Source organism: Vicugna pacos, unplaced genomic scaffold, assembly GCF_048564905.1.
Source record: "Vicugna pacos unplaced genomic scaffold, VicPac4 scaffold_21, whole genome shotgun sequence".
Taxonomy (NCBI): Eukaryota; Metazoa; Chordata; class Mammalia; order Artiodactyla; family Camelidae; genus Vicugna; species Vicugna pacos.
Window position 1 is genome coordinate 19,203,269 of NW_027328742.1, and position 17,728 is coordinate 19,220,996.

Below are 17,728 nucleotides of genomic sequence, written 5' to 3' on the forward strand. Positions count from 1 at the left end.
CGTGACGTGCACAGAAGAATAAATCCACATGTTTTGATCTAAACCTTCTTTTCTCCCGAGTTATGACCTTTTCTTTCAAGGACAAACTTTATAAAGCTAAATAGACCTAAACCCCAAATTTCTGTGGCTGAATTGGCTTTTAAGTCAAATTCATGAGTCTATGTAAAAATACCTTGTCTTCTAAAAATTTATCTTCCCAGCACCTTTGAAGAGGGAACTGCTTGCCCTGCAGTTCCCCAAACGATGAAATGTCTGTGGCCAGCCCCAGTATTTGGGGGTCTAAATATGTAGGTTCTCATAGGTTTTATATTATTCCTTGTGAGATTGAGAAACTTTACACACCACCCTCTTTTCTGGGGTGGGATTGGGGGTTAAGGGGAAAGAAGGATTTTCGCCTGATGACCCACCAGTGATCTAATACAGATGTGTCATTTTGTCAGGCTGCAATGCTCTGGCAGTTAATCCACCAGCATTTATAATAATTGCTGTATCCTGCAGAAGCTGTACTGTGCCACAGTGTATCCCTGGAATTCATAAGTAGGTTGTTTAAATGCAAAATAATTATTAAGCACTCATTCTTGGAATTCATCCTGAGATAAGTAGCCCTTAAGAAAATGTCTAATACAAAATGACATTTGGGTTTTAGAATATGTAACCTTTTGTATTAATGGTATCCCAAGGTGTTTTACATAGTAATTGGATGGTAGTGTGGTAAGTATTTCAGTAAATGAAATGGTTCTTGGGACTGAAGTGGAGGTTTAGCTATTCTTGGATTTCAAGTTGGATTTCATTGACTACGGGGAGGTGAGGTGGAATGCCAGGCTGTTTAAAAGTAGCCCAAGGCCTTCTTGAAACTTCATGAAAAACAGCAGGAAGCAGAAGGGGTCTCGGAGGTAGAGAGGCCGAACCCTTCTGAGCCAGATAAGGCACTTGCGCACAAAGGTGAGCTTAGTGGCTCACACAGGGCTGGGGACCAGGTGTCCTAAATAAGAGGACCTGAGGCCTAATGTTTGTTCAGGGCTCCCATCTCAGCTCTACCAGGTCCTAGCATTAACTCAGAGGAAATGCCTTAATATTGGTGGGCCTCCATTTTGTCATCCACAATAAAAATAAGTCAATCTGCTAGAGTCAAGGGAGAGATAAATATATAGATATAAAACATATATATGTATATATCCACATATATATTACGTATATATGTAACAAATTCAGTTCCAGGCACATAGTAGGTGCTTCATGAATGGCGATGATTATTATAAATCCGTGTTGCCATAAATCTTTCCTGCTCGAACATTTTCAGTATCGATTTGCATCACTTAGCATATTAATGCTGTTATGCTTTACAATTACAAGTTATAATTAGGCAAATATGACTCATCCGACTTGCCATGTCCAAGTCTCAGCACTCCACCCGCACATCAAGAAACAAATCAGAATGCAATCAGATGCTGACTGGATACTAGATAGGAAGTTTATAATTTACTGTCTCACGGAAGATTACATTGTGCAAATGAATTGATCTCATGTCAGTCACGGATGTGTTGAGGCTGGATCTACGTCAAGCAGGGAGAAGATGAATGTGGGTACTAACTTGACATGTTTGGTGGGGGAATGTCTTAAATTGCAATGGGTGGGTGTTAAAAAGTGCAGCCACACAGCAACAGGCTGGGAGAGAGAGAGACGGCCGGGCAGATTTGAACAGATAACACTCTGCATTTTTTGTACATTAGAATATACATTTATATATATATATATATATATACACATACACACACATACATATTCCTATATATTGACCACTACCACCCCCACTTAGATATATGGAAGTTCACATTTAATCCCTCAAAAATTAAGGATAATTATTAATTTTACCCAAGGAGTCACAACCAGAGAGTTCTTTGAAATGCCTCATCTCCCTAGTGTGAGTAAAGTATGATTTGACTCATTTTAAAATCAATTTACAAGTAAAATTTTCAGGAACACATCTGCTAGGTAAAGCAAGTTCTGCCAGAATCCTGTAATGAAAGTGACAGTGATATGTTCAGTTTTTATAATGGATAAAATTATGTGAGCAGAGAACATAATTATATCTTTTAGAAAGAGCATAGAAATACTTATAAACCTGGGCCTTAAAAATTACATTTTAAATTTCTAAATCAGTATGTGAAACTATCCAGCATTTACCTGTTTCTCCAGATTGGCCACTGTTGAGACACCGGGTGGGTCATCCCAGAAATATTTGGGGAAACCTACTAACGGCCGCATCCCGGAGGCTGTTAGAGAGATTGCGAACCCTCTGCATGCTGGTGACATAATTTAATCCTTCAACAGCTTTGTGAATAGAATGTCATTACCCCCATTCTACTGACGAAGAAATTAAGGCTGGGAGAAGTGAAGCAATTTATATAAGCTCACGAGCCTGGCGTCCTGGGCTGGCCTCCTACATGTTTCCTAAAACACACCGCTGCCTGCTCTCCTCCCACTGGCCGGGTTCAGAGCAGCGCTACCTCTCACCCCAGCTAGCACAGCATCTCCACCTCCAGCTTTGTCCCAGTCTGGTCTGGCCTGTACATCGCAGTTCTGACCCTTCCACTCTCCGCTCAAAACTGCAAGTGGCTCCTTGTTACTCATGAACAAAGTCCAAACTCTAACGTGTATTCGAGATTCTCCACCATCTGTTCCCCATACATGTTGCTGCCCTTATTTTCACTGCTCCCTGCTTTGCATGTTTCCAGCCCAGCCGCGCAGTCTGATCATCGGTCTCTGTGAACGCCATGTATGTCACCTCACTGCTTGTTCCTGTGTCTCTTCTCCCTGAAATACCTTCCTTCCCTCTTCGTCTGGCTCCTGCTCACCCTGGGTTTCACCACCCAGGACCGTTCTCTGCCTTCCCCTGTCTCCCTCGGTGGGCTTTGGGATGCCTCCTCAGGGCTTTCATAATCCTCTGTTATCACCCTTGATGCATGATTTTGTGGGCGTGTGGTTGACTGGATGTGTCGTTCAACATCAGAGACTCTGTGATCATCTGTTTCCCCCCAGGGCCTAGCTCAGGGCCTAGCTCAGGGCCTGGTCCACATTAGGGACTCAATAAATATTTGCTGAATGGTTAAATGCATAACATGAGTGAATAATAAAACAGTCCAGGGCTCTTAAATTTAAGCCCAATTCTCTTCAATATGTCAAAGCTAAGTAGCAAAAGACAGTGACCCTCCCCCGGCCCCTGGACCCCAGCATCATACTTAAGAAGCTCACAGACCCAACGGGTGTGGGACACACAGACCCAGGACTAGAGAGAAATGGTGGCAATAGGGGTGGGCGTCACGGGCTCATGGATTTCTGCAGCAGGTTCCCTCAGGAAGCGCCAGGGAGGAATCCTTCCTGCTGCTCCCTGACTTCTGCTGGTTCCCAGCAGTCCTTGGCGTTCTTGGTTTGTGGCTGCTGAGTCATGCCAGTCTCTGCTTCCGCGATCCCATGGTCTTCCTTCCGGTGTCCCTCATATGGCCTTCTTCTTGTAAGGATGCCAGTTGTTGCATTTAGGACCGCCCTAATCCAGCATGACTCGTCTCAGCTTAGCTAATGACATCTGCAGAGACCTCCTTTTTAAATAAGGTAACATACTGTTTCACATTCTGAGGTTCCGGTGGATATGAATGAGGCGGACCTCATTCAACCCCATAGAGGAGGTGTCTGTCAGTCCTTCCTACAAATGGTACAGTTTCCAGAGAGGTTACCAAGACCCTTCTTTACCCCAACCCCAAGCTCAGGTTGGAGTGTCTGCAGAACTTAGCTGGACTGGATGTCTGTCCCTCGCACCCCTAGTTTTCCCATAACTGGGATCCCAGGAACCAACGGCAGGCTTTCTCAGTATCAGTCTCTTGTCTGGACTCCAGCCAACTTCATACCTCATCCTTCTGTTTAGACAATACTCTGAACTTCGGTCTAGTGGTACTTAGCATCTTCCTGCTGTTCCTCTCACAGACTGGCCTCCACATTTAGAGCAGCTGCAGACTCACCTCTGCATGTCTGTGCTCCCAGCCCTGCCCCGGCCCCCCTGCCATGACACCTGGCCTTGCCTCGGCTGCAGCCCTGATGGCGTCCCAGACCTGGCATTCTCTGCACTAGTCCCTCTCACCTCTCACAAAGCCCAGATCCTAACAAAGAAATCTCTTTTCCCTGAAATCATTTTCCCCTCCCCGAAGTTCCCTATGACTGTTGCAGATCTCATTTATAAATTGAAAAAGTCCTGATGACAAGTTCCAAATGTACGAACCCTTAAGCATCATAACCGGTTAGAAGGGAAAATCTTCTTGGTCGTCTTCCTCTCTTTAATACGTTTTCTGTGAGTCAATCTGCATGCTTCCCCCCAGGGCACCTCTTTAAAATAGTTGGAGTGGCAAAGGCAGGGTACTCAGCCATGTTGGTACAGTGGCTGCTGGCATGCTATACGGGAGACATGTGGATTTCATCTTCATTAGCACAGTACATACAGTCTTTTAAACACTGACCTGCTTATGAATGTGTGGTATGAAATCCATCTGAATATACTCTTCACCTAGAAAAAAAAAAAAAACAGCAAATTTCACACCAGTAACTTCTTCCTGTACCAGGCAATGGGGTGAGATGAGGTTCTGACAAAAATGGTAGGTATTACATAACACTCCGGTCTTCTAACAGATGCGTGCGCAGCTCTAAAATAGAAACGGGAAAGCGGTGCATTGTCTGCAGAGGCAAACTATTTGAGGGAGGATAGCAACATTCCTGTTGCCCACAATAGGAAAGTAACAAATAAGAAGAGGACGGAAAAGCTCCCCGCTGGGCATCTCAGCGTGATCTCAGAGAAAGGATGCTGGTTAGACATGATTTGGGGGCGTTTCAGTGGTCACGGGGGGAGCCTCCATCACCTTGAGGGGCCAGCTGCCTTTGGGTCAGGAGAGTCTGTCTCTGTGTCCAGAAGCAGGATCTTGATGGGCATGTTGTAAAGTGCACCATTCATGGAAAGGCTGTACTAGGTTGAATGGTGTCCCCCTGAGAATTCATGTCCACCTGGAACCTCAGAATACGGTCTTATTTGGGAATGGGGTCTTGGCAGATGTAATTAGTTTAAATGGGGTCATACTGGGTTAGAGGAGGTCCTAAATCCAGTCAGTGGCTGGTGTCCTGCTAAGAAGAAGGCCATGTGAGGACACACAGGGAAGACCATGAGATGACAGAGATGGACACTGGAGTGGTGCAGCTACAAATCAAAGATCTCCAAGGATCGCCGGGAGCCAGCAATGTGGTCATTTGTTACCGCAGCGCTGGGAAACTGATCCACCACCCAACCCATTTTTACAACTGGGTAAAAACAGGCTCTCTTGCCACTGCCCCCCATGAACATGCTGCCCCAAGCCACACAAGAGCCCTCTCTGTTCACCTGTCTGCCTTGCTCATTCCTGCCCCCAGACTCCTGGTAACACTCTCGACATCACCCTGTCCCCTTACCCACCACCAAGTTTAGTTCCTTCAAGACCTCACTCAAGGCCTCAGTCCTCATCAGGTCTGAACTGAATATTTGAGGGTGTCCTGCTTCTCCATGAATTGTTCAGACCAATTATTTGGTCTACCTCTGCTGTCGACTTTGACCCCTGTCCAAATTCCCACTGTTCCTCCAGGCACCCCCTGCTCCCACAACCCAGAGAAGGCTTTGCACATACAAGGGACACTCATGAATTTGTGCTGAGTGTGTGTCACATGACATACATGATGGGTCAAAAAGCCAACAAAAATTTGTGCAGCTTTTCACATAGCCTTGTGGGGCATGCTCCAGCAGCGGAATGCAGTTCCCCAGCCCTTGGAGAGATAATTTTCCTAATAGACTCTATTTTTTAGAGCAGTTTGAGGTTCACAGCAAAAAGGTACAGAGATTTCTCATATATCCCCTGCCCCCACACTTACATAGCCTCTTCCATTTTCAGCATCCCCCATCAGAACAGTACATTTGCTACAATCGATGAACCTATATTAACACATCACTATCCCCCAAAGTCCATATTTTACATTAGTGCTCACTCTTGGTGTTGTACATTCTGTAGGTTTTGACAAATATATAGTGACATGCACCTATTATGATACCAGACAGAGTAGTTTTAGTGCCCTAAAAACCCTCTGTGTGCCACCTATTCAGCCTTCCTTCCCACTGTCCCTTGGCAACCACTGATCTTTTTACCGTCTCCGTACTTTTGCCTTTTCCATAATGTCTTATAGTTGAAAACACCAGCATGTAGGCTTTTCAGATAGGCTTCTTTCACTTAGTCATATGCATTAACGTTTCCTCCGTGTCTTTTGTGGCTTGAGAGCTCATTTCTTTTTAGCATGGAATAATATTCCATCATTTAGATAGAGCACAGTTCATTTCTCCATTCACCGGCTGAAGGACATCTTGGTTGCTTCCAAATTTTGATGATGATAAATTAAGCTGCTATCAACATCCACTGGTGTGCAGGTTTTTGTATGGACATAAGTTTTCAACTCCTTTGGGTAAATACCAGATGACCGCAATTGCTAGAGTATATTTGGTTTTACAAGAACAGCCGAGTTCTCCTCCAAAGTAGCTGTACCATTTTGCATTCCTACCAGGAACCAATGAGAGTCCCTATTGCTCTACGTTCTTGCCAGTGTTTGGTGGTGTCAGTGTTCTGGGTTTTGGCCGTTCTAATTGGCAGGTGATGGTATTTCATTATTGTTTTCATTTGCATTTCCCTAATGACGTATCACGCGGAGTACCATGGCAGCTAACATTTTAGGGCTGGCCACTCAGTCTCTCCTCTTCCCAGAGCCCTGAGCTCTCCAGAAGCTCCATGCATCCCTGTTACCTTTGCTGTCTCCTGCAGGCTGGCAGGCTTCGGAGCAGACCCATCAACTTTCATTTTCTTATTCCCCAGAGCACTCGGCACATGGGAGGTGCTCAATAATTGTATGTGAGGTCCCTGCATGTTGAATGAATGTTGAAAGTTTGAGCAGTACTCTGGGTTAGAGGATTCATGGCAATGGACAAGAATAAAAAGACACGTAGCAGTGTCTGTGATGTTATAAGCAACAGGCATGTTATGTCAGTGCCCAGATCGAGTGCTACTTGCAAAAGCTGCAAGCTGACTTCTGGCCAGAGCCCACTTGGAAGTTTCCTTATTCTGCAAATGCAGCTCTTTTCCTCTGCTTGACAGGGGAATGTATTGAGCACTCCCAGATGGGCCTTTCCCCCAACAGAGCCCAGTGGGGCCCAAATGAATCAAGCTGAAGGAGGGTGAGCAGAGTCAGCAGCAAGAGAAAGACTCAGCGGCAAGGTCAAACCTCATCTGAAAGCAGGCACGATGGAAGACAGTTTTTCTTGCACCATTGTACAGGGAAAAGGGTGTTTCATTCCTTTGCTGGTGAATACCGTCTCACTATATGACTAATTAATATTATCATGATTGAGGCTGCACCTCCTACCTAGGAAGAGACCCAGGGGAACTATGGTGAAGCCGGGACTCCAGTGTCAGAAGACCCAGTTTCAGCCCTAGCACCACCATAGACAACTCAAATGACCTTGGACTTCTGACCTCTCTGTGCCTTGGTTTCCAGAGCAAATAAAATGGACGTGGTGGAAATTTCCTCCTGGTTCTGTGGTAACGGAGAAGCATGACAATTAACTTGACATGCTTTGGAAAACTGTAAAGCACACTACAAAACCGAAGTGTTAATGTTTTCCTCTCAGAAGCACGTTCTTAAAGTGACCCCTTGCCTGTTCTGCATCCATTTCTTTTTTCTGTCTCTGCTGCAAGAAGCAGCACCTGAAAAACATGGAGAAAAGAGCAGAGATGTAGACTTGAGGGAACCAATGGCCTCTATGAAAGGAAAGGAGCAGAGAAGCCAGAAAAGTAAGGAGCCAACGGTGCAGCCACCAGGGCACCGAGGAGTACCTGCCCACGTTACAGTGTTTTGCATTTTTCAAGGCACATCCCCTACACTGGTTTATTCTCATGAGAGCTGCTTGAGTCTGTCCAGGTCAGACACATTCTTGTCCATTTAAGTGATGAACAGACTGAGGCCTAAAGCACTTAAGTGACTTGTGTGAAGTTCATGAAAGTTCAGAGTGGAGCGGGAACTGGAATAAAAACTTCCTAAATCCCAGCCTGGAGCTTTTCCCAGTACAGCACGCCGCCCTGCAGGGGCAGCTAAGAGTGGATGCTCCTTGCTGCTTCATTCCCTCCTGAACTGAGAAGGATCCTAGGATATGGTCTTAGCTTCTGGAGTCTTAATAGACCATTTGGAGACTGTGATGAAGCTCTGTAAAACCAGTTTCCAGGAAGATGCATGCAGTTCACTCAAATTTTTAAATTTTTCATGTACAAGTTCAAGGTCTTGCTTGAGGCCGCTTTATGGATCTGGATTTGAGTCCCTCCTCTAGGGTACCCTTAGAGGCATGTTCTAAGCAAAGAGGTGACACATTACTGACTTCTTAGGGGATAACAGATAGGTAAGGGTGTCATTTTGGTCTTTTCTGCATGTAATATTTCAACTTAACACCTAAATTTCAGAAAGGAACTTATTTTAAAAACAGTAAAATAAAAAGTAGACTTCCAGTAGCCTGTTGCAAGAACTTCTGAAACTTTAGAGATGCAAATCCGATTTTTAAAAGCCGTCCAGGCAGGCCCAAAAGGTTATTAATTTCAGAAATTGCCACTGTCATTATTATTATTGCTTTCTAAAATTATTACAGTTTCTGTAATTCTAGTCACTTGCTCCAAATCTAAAATTTTACCTAAGTAATACTAAATAGGGAAGTTAAATATAAAATTCTGGAAATTTTCACAGCTCTGCTCGGGCAAGCATCTGCTGGTGATTCAAAAGGGCAGCAGCTGCTAACAAGAATGATTGTCTCCTGTTTGTAAATTGAAATCATGACAAGTTTAGGATGAGTGACCGTTGTGTTTTTTTCCCTACAACCCAGTGTGAATTCCCACTGCCATTCCTTTAAGCCTTGAATCCAAACATTTCTGTACCAAAGTAGCTCATCCACCTTCAGCCCCTCCAGACTTTTTCCAGGAGTTCAGTGCTTTACCTGAAAACTGGAGGTGCTTCTGGAATCCTTCATTTAAAACATCTGAAGCTGACTTCTCTTTTCCCCTTGAAACATATTCCTCCTCTTCCAGTTCCTGCAGAAGTCACTGCTGTCTGCCCCGGTGTGCAGGTGAGAAGCCCCTAAGGTACCGTGGGTGCCCATCCCTGTGCCCCACCCACTCTTGTTTGGTCCAGCCCGTCACCAGGTCCTGAGTTGTCCATCTTCACAGCATCTCTCAACTGCCCATCATCTTCATTCTCACAGATGCCCTCTAAGCTCCTGCCTGGACTGATGTTAACTGAGTTTCCCACATCTAAATTTATGTGCTTTTTCTTAATGCTATATTTTTGAATACAGCCAAAAATGAAACAAACAAAACAGCTTTCCTCAAGTCACTCCTGTGCTCAAAACCTTCACAAGCATTCCAAAACATGTCCAAATCACTTAGCATGGCATTCAAAGCTCTCCAGGGCCTGGTTCCTGCCTATCTTTGTGGGCTTCTCTTCCTGCCCCTAGTTGCACACTCTAGACTGGAGTCACAGTTCCCTGTTTTCACCTCCCATGCTTCTTTCTTCTCCACTCTTTACTCCATCAGAGGGAGAGATTCAGCCCATGACAAGCTGTTATGCTGGGCAGGGCACACAACTTCTCCATGCTTCTTGTTTGTAACAGGCAGGTAATAACCCAGATGCTGTGAGGATGGCTTGATTTCATTACGTAAAATGCTTAGTGGAGTGCCCAGCACACAGAAAGATGGAAATAACTGTCAGTTACTTTACTGTGATTATTTCCCGTTCCCTCCAATTTATTTTTATACTAATTCTTACCATTTTTCAATGCTAAACACACATCAGCAGTCTTTTGAAGCTTTCTCTGGTCCTCACAACTCAAAGGATAATCTTTCTCCCATGAACTGTCCCACTGTGCTACCTTCTTTGTGATATATATGCCATCTTCTAACTCTCATTTATTTGTGATTCTCATTTATTTATATGATCTCTGCCACCAAGTTGTAAATTCCTTTTAAAAGCAAGATTGATTCAGCCAGTTAATAGCCGTCGAGGGCCTGCTATGTGCTGGGCTCTGGGCTAAACACAAGATCAATATCTCGTTCCTCTTTCCACGCTCACCAGCATCCGGCACAGTGAGATGTCGCTGGCACTTACCACATATTTCTGTCCTAAATGAGTAATTATGCCCATTCTGTTTACGATTTGGTAAGAATATAAATGATCTCTTTTCCCCCAAATTAGGAGAGTATGTAAGCCCCAATACAGTGAAATTAGTGACCTCAGACTATTTTAAAGTAAAACTTCTAAGATCTTATAATCCTAAGAGCTTCCACCTGTTTAAATATTTTAAAAATTAATATTTTATTTATGAAATTACTGGATTTTTTAGAACTTGGAAACATGCACAGATTTGTGGAATAATACTGAGCATTAAAAAAGAATAAACTAATAACACATGCAACAAAGTTGGATGGGTCTTGAGGGTGTTCTGTAGGTGAAAAAGCCAGATCTCAAAAGGTAACATTCTGCATGATTCCAGGTGTATAACATTCTCAAAAAGACACAAGTATTGAGACGGAGAGCAGATGAGTGGTTGTCAGGGGTTAAAGAAGGGTAGGGGAGGAGGGTGGGTGTGACTGTAAAGGGAAGCACAGGTAGATCTTCCTGATGACGAGATAGGTCTGTATCTTGATTGGGGTGATGAATACAAGAATCTACACATGTGATAAAAAGACAGAGCTCGTCACACACATTGCAGCAAGGTCAGTTTCCTGGTTTCAGTGTTGTGCTATAGTTACATAAAACGTGACCTCTGGGGAAACTGTGATGGGTACACTCTACCTCTCTATACTGTCTTTGCAGCCTACTGTGAATCTGTAATTATTTTGAAATTAAAATTTTAAATGTTCAGGTTTAACCTAAGGGAAGTGGTCTGGGCTCTTCTGTGAAATTAAAAGGAATCACCAAGTTTACCAGAGACTCATAGGGCTGGGAGCTCACTGGAAGAATAGGCAACAGCATGGGAGACTCTCTTGTTGGTCCTGATGTCATCAGAGACTCATCAGAGGCACCCCTGTCCCTGTCACTGCTTTCTTTTGATGCACATGTGCCACTTTATGGATTCTCTTGATTCCTTAATTTTCAATCTTCATTATGTTTTATATATTTTTCTCATAAAAAGCATTTTATTTGTTCTTAATGCAATTTGCAAATCTGTGCATGCAGAGATGTGAGTTTAATCCATTTACATAATGTTTGGGTCAGCCTTCAACTAGAGAAACAGAACCAGTAGGAGACATATATTAGGAGAGTTATTGCAAGGGGTTAGATCACACAATTATGGGGGCTAGCTAGCAAGTCTGGAAATTGTAGGGAAGGCTGTCAGAAAGGGCAGTCTAAAACTTCCAGGCATGAACTCAAGCTGCTGCCCACAGGCTTCGGGAAAGCCTTAGCTCTGCTTTTGAGACCTTCCTACTGATTGAATCAGACCCTCACAGATTATCTAGGATATTCTCCAGTACTTAAAGTCAGCTGATTATGGACTTTAATCACATATATCAAGTGCTTTCACAGCAACATCTGCATTAGTGCTTGAGTAACTGAGGACTGTAGCTTCGTCAAGTTGATAAATAAAGCCAACTCTTACAAGTGGTATATTGTTATCATTAATGTATTTGGGTTAATTCCTACCATCTTCTAGATTTTTCTTTTGATTGAGTTTTTTAGTTGTTTCTGCTGCTTCTCCTCCTCTCCTTCCTTCTCTTCTTCCAAATCTGCTCTCCTTTCCCTCCTCCCCTCCTTCTTTCTTAATTTCCTGCCTTCTACTCACCTGTGAGTTTCTCAGTTACCTTTTAGCTATTTCTAGGTTGCAATTTGTAATTTTTATTCTTCACGTGATTGCCCTTAAATTTTTTTAAGACTCATATCTTACTATATTTTTCTAACAACGTGCAAAGTTAATCATTTTTATTCACCCAAAAGACAGTGAGGAAAATAGAATATTCTAATTCTTTCTAAACTACTCCCCCCTTAACAAAATAATTCATATTTCATAAAACCTTATTTTTTAACTCTCACCTTAGTTATATTTTTCACTGCTCAGTGTAATTTTTAATTGTGAAAATGCTTATTAATGTTTTTCTCATCATTATCACTTTGGTTGTTTCTTCCTTCTAGATGCTATTTCCCTTATCAGAAAGTTCTCCCAATAAGTAGTAAACTCTGCTTGTATTTCTTAAAATATCTTAATTCACTCTCAATCTTGAGTGATAATTTAGTTGAGTGTAAGATTCTGGATTGGCTGTTACATTTTTCCCTTGACACTTTGAAGGCATTATTCTTTTTTCTTCCAGATTACCTTCTGACTGATGAGAAATCCGATGTCAATTTGATCATTTTTCCTCATAGGTTTCCTACCTTATCTCTTCTGGTGGTCTCAAAATTTTTATCTTTATATTTGATGTACTACAGTCTCTCTCTCTCTGTCTCTCTTTCTCTCTGTTTCTCTTGCCCACCCCCACCTCAGTTTTCTTCAATTTGAGATTTTGTGTGTGACTTTTCAGTCTGAAAGCTAATGTCTTCCTACAAAATTCTCCACCAACATATTAGCATGTTACTCCTCTTGCATTCCTCCCTCTCCCCTTCTGGGACTCTTGTAGATACATCCTGGAGTTTCTCACTCTTCACATCCTTCATTGCCTCTCTCTTATCATACATCTTTTGAGGTCTTCACATTGCATTCTGAAATTCACCTTCCAGTTTATTAATTCTTGCTTTGGTCTGCTTTGACATGTTTTGTTGAATTTTATAATCATCATGGCAATATTTTTCATTTCTACGATATCTGCTTATTTTCAAGTCTGCTTACTCTGTTTTCATAATTTCTTCTAACATGATGAGTTCAGTTGATTTATTTAGCTCTTTGAACATTTTTGAATGTAATTATTTTTGAAGTCCTTTGGAAAATGCTCTGTTTTCTTCAGTTTCTCAACTGGACATTCTCTCATTTATTGTGTCTGTTGCCTCTCTCTTAGGAGAATGGATTTCCTGATATGCTTCATATCTTTCTACTGTTAGCTTATTTGCAACAGCTGTCGTCCACGGTAGTTTCTCAGTGGCGCCCTGGATGGCAGAGGTGATCTCATCCAGCATCAAGCATTTGCCCCTAGCAGTGTCGTCCAGACTTACCAAGTCTGGAAGATTTAAAAATTGTTCTAGAGTAAAATATTTCAGACATACAAAAAGGTGTAAGAAATAGTATAATGAATACCTGTGCAACCATTATCCAGCTTAAGAACTAGAATATTATGGATACCTTTGAGGCCTCCATGTATCTCCTTTCAGTTCCAATTTCCTTCCCACTCCCCCTCTCAGAGAGAAACACTGTGCTGAATTTGGTGTGTTTAGGTCCTTCACACACTCATACATTTCTCCAAATAATATGCAGGGTCGCTTCATATATTTCTTAACTTTATAAAATGGTATCGCACAGTATCATTTTGCTACTTTCATTTTCAACTATATTTTTATTTCACCATTTTAATAATATATAAATCTCTAATGTACTTACTTTCAGTTCTGTATTGTATTCTATGGCACAAATATACTATAATTTAATTATTAATTCTACCTTTTATACATATTTAGGTTTTTTGTAAATTTTGCAATTACCAAAAATGCTGCTGTCACCTTTCCTGTACATGCTCACTTGTACACACTTGCAAGAATTTTTCCTGAGAAAATCCCCAGAAAAGGAGTTGTTGGATAATAGGGGATTTGTATTGTCCACTTAATAGATTTTGTCAAACTGCTCTCCAAAGTTACAACTAAATCACCCTCCCACCAGTTGTAAATGTCATTTCACCTGGATCTTCATGTTCATCAATTCCTAGAATTATCAGCATGTTAGTATCTGCCACTCTTGCGGGCTTGAGATCGGATCCTCTAGTGACCCTCACTTGTGTTTTATTTCTCTCGTCCCCAGTAAGAGGGACCATCTTTGCACACTTGTACCTTTGCCATTTGTGTTTCTCCCTCTTACTTCAGTTTTCTTTCAAATTTCTTTTCTTCTTGATCTTGGGATGCTTTAGAATTCGAAGGATACAAATTCCCAGTAGTTTGCTTTGAAAGTGTCTCCTCCCTGTCTCACCTCATTTCACTTTTTATAATGGCAACTTTTGGTTTACAGAAGTTTTCATCTTAATATAGTTAAAGCTCTTAATTAGTTTAACATTTGCACTTACTTGCCTTGTTAAAAAATCCTTCCTTCCACACTTCGAGTCATAAAAAATATTTTCCTACTTTTTTTTTAATTTTAAAGTTTTGCTATCTAAATGTAACATTTAAACCCACCTAGAATTTAGTTTAAGTATGGTATAAGGTAAGATTCAATTTTATTTTTGTATACTAATAACTAATTGTGCCAGTAACTTTGATAAAATTTTTTTTTCTAATTGCTCTATATTTCTACTTGTATCACAGATCAACTTTGCATTCATGTGTCGGTCTGCTTCTTGCCTTTTATTCTCTTCCATTGGTTTATCTGTCTTCTCTGTGTCAATTCCACACTATTTTATTTATTATAGCTTTATAAAAACATTTTGTATTTGACAGGGTAAACCCTGTTCAACCTTACTCTTCAAAGTTGCCTTAGCTATTTGTGGCACATTGCTTTTCCATATAAATTTTAGAGCTTGATTATCAAGGTGTACCAAAGAACTGTCCTTTTTTTTTTTTCGAATCACATGGACATATTAGGGTAAATCGTACATTTTACACTAATTATACTATTTAATTTTGTACATCATTATAAATTGTGATTTCAAGTCTTCTAAATTTTTGATACTTGAAGTGTGGTTTGTAGATTAGCAGCATGGGCATCACCTAGGAACTTGCTGGAAATGCAGAATCTCGAGCCTCACCCCAGATCTGCTGAATTGGGGTCTGCGGTCGAACAAGATCCCAGGTGTTTCATATGCATATTAAAGTTTGGGAAGCCCTGTTGTAATCCATGAACAAGGAAGCCCTCTCCAATTATGTAGATCTTTATAAATTTGTCCATAAAAGTCTTATATTCTTTTGTTAGATTTACTGCTAGATACTTGTTTTACCATTAATGACATACTCTATATTCTATAGCTATTACAGATGTATAGAAATAGTTATGTTTGTGTATTGAACTTCAGTGAGTTTTGTTTCACTGACTTACAATTCACGAATCCTTTCCTCTACTGTGTCTCATCCACTATTAAACCAATCTATGAAATTATTATTCTTAGTCTTTATTATAGACTTTCAAGTCTAAAATTTCTATTCGATTCCTTTTTTACAGATTCTCTGATGCATTCTCTAATGAAAGGCTCCATTTCCCCCTCTATTTTTGTGAGCATACAATCATACTGTGATCATTTGAGGGACTGTTTCCGCTTTATTTTTAACTTTGCTTTTGGTCATTTGAGCCTCTTTCTAGCTTCCTATTTTTATTGAATGTTGGACATTGTACATAACAAAAAAAAAAACTTTTAAGGCTCTGGGTGATGTTCTCTTCCTACCAGGTGTTCAGAGTACCAGCGGATCACTCTGATGAGTTGATGGTGGGCTTCAGTCTTTGTTGGGGAGAAAGGACTATAGTTTGAATTTGCTTTTGCTCCTAGGGCACAGCTCTGACTTCTAGCACATACTCTTCAGGTGTCTCCATGGAAAGCCAGGTGTGTCAACCAGGGCCCTTCTACTTTCATAGGTCCCAGCTGCAACCTCTTTCTCTCCAGCCAAGCTCTTCAGTCTCACAGAAGCTGCTTTCCCCCTGGCTTCTCGGCTCCTTGCCTGGTGCACATGCAGCTGAGAGAGTGAAAAAGAGCTCTTAAGGAAAGTACATGTGGAATTTGAGGCTCACTTCTGTGCACCTCCCACTTAATTGAGATCTAGACTTCTCAAGTCCTGGCCACCTGCATCATCCAAACTCTAACTGCTATCTCTCCAGTTCAGTGAGACTATCAGAAACCACAAGCTGCTGCTTTCTACTGCTTTTCCTTTTTCCACAAATTAGCAAATCCCCTTGGGGAAAGAAATGGAAGCTAATGTGATGTTGCCCTCAATGGGCTTATCTTCCCTTTAAGATCTTGGATGCTCACATCCTGTCTACCTTAGCTGATCTCTGATGACTTCAAGCAGTTTTTTTTTTAATTTTTACCCAGTATAATTATTCTTGAATAATTATTATCAGTAGTAGGATTAATGTTATATAATCTTTCCATCATAGACGAGAATAGAAGTCACTTTATATATAATTTTATTTCACTCTCTCTTCTAATTTTTTGAATAAATGCTTAACTCATTGGTTTACAGGGTTTTTTTTTCTTCTTCTTTTTCTAATGGAAGAATTTGAGGCATAATATTCTTGGATATAAATCATTGTAACTGTACCCCACAAGTTTGTATATTATCATTCCAGTAGTATTTGGTTCTAAATAATTTTAACTTCCCACTATGATTTATTCCTTGACCTGTGAGTTATTTACAAGTGGAGTTTTAATTTCCCAAATATTTGGGATTGTTTAGTTTTCTTTTTCTTACTGATTTCCAAGTTATTTGCACTTTGTTCAGAACTGTGATCTCTATGATGTTATTTCTTTTGAGTTTATTGGGACTTGCTTATGGCTTTGCTTTGAGAGACATGATCCATGGTCAGTTTTCATAGAAGATCTACAGATGTTTCCAAAGAATGTTTATTCTCAAACTGTTGCATATAAGGTTCTATTTCCATCCATTATGTCAAGCATGATGATTGTGTTGTCAAATAATCTGTATTCTTACTAATATCTAATTACTAGAGTTAGCATTTATAGTGAATTACATAATAAAACCTCTAAGATTATGGATAAGTCCATTTTTCCATGTAATAATGTCAATTTTTGCTTTTCTATATTTTTGATATTCAAATTTAGAGTTGTTACAGCTTTCTGGTGAATTACAGTTTTATCATTAGATTGACAACATCTTTATCTCTAATAATGCTTTTGGTCTTAAATCCCTCTGTCTACTTTTAATAAAGCTATCCAGCTTTTGTTTGGTATTTTTGAGAGTTGGATAGATAAATAATATATTTATATGTTTATATTTATTTATTCTTTTATTTTCAACCTTTCAGATGTATGTACTCAATTCTAATTTTTTAAACTGATCTGACTATCTCTGTGTTTAACCACTGAATTTAGATCATTTATAGTTATAACATATATTTGGACATATTTATACTGTATTATTTTTATTTATCTTTTTTCCTATACTTTTTGTCTCTTCCATGGTTTTTCTTTTTTAATTGGTTAAGGTTTTGGAGGGGATTGTTCTCCCCCATTTTTCACCTCTACTGGTTGGGAAATTAAATGTTTTTTATTCTTCTAATTATTTCTTTAAAATTTTAGCAATGAAATACTTTGTTTGGTTTCTGGCAAGAGATATCCTTGAATGATTTTTAACCTAGGCCCGTGTTCATCTCCAGTAATACAAATTTGGCTCACACAAGCATATAGCACATAGTACCTAGTGAGGGTTCAGTTTCCTCCTTGGGCAAATGCTTTATCATTCATAGCCCAGGATGAGTTGTATGCTACCTTCCACTTCTCGGGCAGCCGATTTGAAT